The sequence below is a fragment of the Alligator sinensis genome, unplaced genomic scaffold (assembly GCF_000455745.1).
Source record: "Alligator sinensis unplaced genomic scaffold, ASM45574v1 scaffold390_1, whole genome shotgun sequence".
Classification (NCBI taxonomy): Eukaryota; Metazoa; Chordata; order Crocodylia; family Alligatoridae; genus Alligator; species Alligator sinensis.
In genome coordinates this window covers 49,384-52,853 of record NW_005842890.1, presented here as the reverse complement: position 1 = coordinate 52,853, position 3,470 = coordinate 49,384, and positions in this window count along the sequence as shown.

Below are 3,470 nucleotides of genomic sequence, written 5' to 3'. Positions count from 1 at the left end.
TTCACTTTAGACAAAGCTTTTGACGAAGTCCCACACAACCTTTTCTTAATCATCTTAGAGATAGGTGGGCTTAAAGGCTAGGTACAGACAGTCAGAAAGCCCAAGGCTGAATCAATTCAGTCTTTGCAGGCTAGTCTAAGCTGCACAGATTAAATTGAAACAGAAGTGAACAGACATTTACCTTTGATTCAGGAAATGCAGCCACATGCCTGCAGTGGCTCAGGCCAGAAGCCAGGGGGCGCTAGAGAACAGCTCTCTGGCAGTGTATTCGCTTCCTCTTCCTGCTGCCCTTGAGGTCTCTGGGATTTGCAGTCCAGAATTACAGTAGCAGGACTCTGCAGAGTTGCTCATCACTTCCTCTTCCTGCTTCCAGGTACCTCTGGGATTTGTAGTAAGTTTAAAGTGGGGGAAGGTTTGCCTGTGGAGCTGGGGGGGCGCAATCTTTCCCCTGTAAACTGGGCTCCATTCCCAGCCAGGCTTGTCCCTGCCCTTTGTCAGCCAGCCCTCACTTCTCCAGCTAGGGAGTAGAGGGACTGAGCCAGCCCTGCTCTTTGGAGCAGACAGCACAGCCTAGCCCAGGTTTGGAAAGCATGCTGGGGGACTGTGATTTAACTTGAACCAGGAAGGGATCTGGGACAGAAGTTTTCATAAACTGATTTGGGTCAAACCAGTTAAGTCTGATACTACATTCAACCAGGTTCATCTTAAACCAGTTTCAGCCTTTTTGAAACTGGTTTATGTGCACTGAGCTTCTGTTTTGTTACAGGTTTAAACCAGTTTTTGATCACTTACACCGGTTTGTGTGTAACTTCTGCCCCAGCTGAAAAGATTACTACAAGGTGAATAGGAAATTGAGTTAATAACTGGAAGTAAAGGTTAATTACAAATGAATCAGTGTCAGAAAGATGGGGTTTTGAGTGGAATTCCACAGGGGTCTAGTGGTTTTTAATGTATTCATTAATTATTTGGATGCTGGAATAGAGTGCTTCCTGAGTAAATTTGCAGATTACACAAAACTGGGGAGGACTGCAAACCCTCTAGAGGATAGGGACAGCATTCAGAAGGATCCTTATAGATTAAAAAGCTGTTCTGCAGGCAATAGGATGGAGTTCAACATAAACAAATGCAAGGTGCTACACCTAATGAAGAATAATCAAAAGCACAAATACAGAATAGGAGAGAACTGGCTAAGTGGTAGGAGAGCTGAAAAGGATTTGGGGGTTTTGGCAGATCACAGACACAACTCTAGTCCACAATGTGAGACAGTTGTTAAAGAAAAAGCAAATGCAATTCTCGGCTGCTTCAATAGGAGTGTTAGCATAAGACACAGAAGGTGATAATGCCTCTTGGTGCTGGTAGGCCTCATCCATAATACCGTGTACAGTTCTGGGCTCTATGTTTTAAGAAGGATGTGCAGAAGTAAGAGAGGGTCCAGAACCAGTGACAAAAATGGTAAAGGGGTTGGAAGACAAACCATGAAGAGAGGTTGAGAGAACTAGGCATGGAATCATAGAAGAGTAGGATTGGATAGGACAGTAGTTTTTCAGCCTTTGAGTAAGTGTACCCGCGTTTGGGGGGGGGGGGGGGGGCGCCCTGTGGGGGGGGGGGGGGGGGGGGCGAGCTGCAGTGGGGTTGGCTCCCCCTCCCCTCAGAAACACTGAAGGTTAACTGCAGCCAAGGCTGGGGATTATGATGGGCAAGGTTCCCTCTAAGGTGTGCACATGTGCGGCTGCACACAAGTAAAAGGCTGGCTGTGCACAAACTTTTTCAGGCCGCACACCCACTGGGAATGGAGCTGGGCTGTGGCGTGGGACACTTAGTAAAGGTAAACTCCTCCCCTAGCTGAGGCGGAGGCAGAGGTGGGGGCTGGTGCGGGCTTTGCCAGCTCTGGAAACTGCGCCGCCCCCCTGCATTGCCTCGGAGCGAGGCGGCACGTGGTGTCAAGGCCAAGGAGTGGAGCACTTCCCAGAGTCAGCGGAGCCTGTAGTTCCCCGGAGCTGGCGGAGCCTCACTCAGGGAAGGCAGCAGCTCCTCCCTGAGGTGAGGCAAGGCAGGGATGAAGGCTGGGGCGGGCTCCACTGGCCCCAGGGAACTGCTCCGCAGGCTCTGGGGAACTGCTCCACTCCCTGGCCCTGACACCACATGCCTCTTCACTCCCCAAGGCAATGCAGGGGAGCGGAACAGTGTCCCAAAGCCTGCACTAGGCCCCAGCAGAGCCTCACTCAGGGCAGGCAGGCTCCAGCCCCACAGCCCTCCAGGCTCCAGCCCCACAGGCCCGCTGCCTGCCCCGGGTGAAAAGTGAGGAGCTTACCTTTGGTAAGTGTCCCATACTGCACCAGAAGGGGGAGGCAGGATTGAAGTGGCATGCTCACGGACTGCTACTCCTTAGAAAGAACATTGATAATGGTTGTGCTTGTGGTGGGTCAGTAGGAAGCACTCTTGTGCTGAGCCTCCCACCTCACTGTGCCTGACCACCTATCAAGCTCCGAGTGTCTCCCCTTGGGTGCATGTGACTGGCCAACCCCCTTCCTAGAGCACACCCACAAGCCTGGAGTAACTGCTGCCACCACCCAGGGTCTGCTTGTTGCTCAGGCCCTGTGCCCCCCCAGGGTACACAGGCCTTGTAGACCCCTTGAGGGCACTTGGCCCACTGTGAAATCTTGGGGTGCTTCCCTTTAACCTGAAGCACAGCCAGTTGCCTCCCTTAGTCAGCTGAGCCAAGGGAATAAAAAGGCATATCCATTCCCTCTCAAGCTTGTTCCCAAAAGCTGGTTGTAGTGGATAGTTTTATTGGATAGAGAGGGTAGGTTTGGGGAAGGGTATAAATCAGAGAAGTCTCAAAAGAATACCCTGAGCAAACAGAACTGGCCTGATAGCAATTTAATATGCTTCTACATTGCAGATGTAGTTAGGGATCTTCTGGAAGGGCTAGACATTTTTAAATCTGCAGGTCCAGATGCCCTCCACCCAAGGGTGTTGAGGGAGCTGGCAGGGGTCATCGTGGAGCTCTGGGCCTGGCTGTATGAGCATTTGTGGTCATCTGGCCAGGTGTTGGGGGATTGGAAACTGGCTAATGTGGTCCCTATTTTTAAGAAGGGGAGAAAGGAGGACCCAAGGAACTATAGGCCTGTAAGCCTCACCTCAGTGCTCAGAAAGATCTTGGAGAGAATCATCAAGGAGCACATCTGTGGGGGGCCTGCAGGGGAAATCATGCTCAGGGGCAATCAGCATGGGTTCATCAAAGGCAGGTCCTGCCTGACCAACCTGATTGCCTTTTATGACCAAGTAACTAAATCCTTGGATGATGGTGTCACCGTGGATGTAGTCTTTCTCGATTTTAAGAAGAACTTTGACACTGTCTCTCACCCCATCCTCATCAATAAATTAAGCGACTGTGGCATTGATGCCTTCACAGTTGGATGGGTGAAAAATTGGCTGATGGGGCGCACCCAGAGAGTAGTGGTGGACGG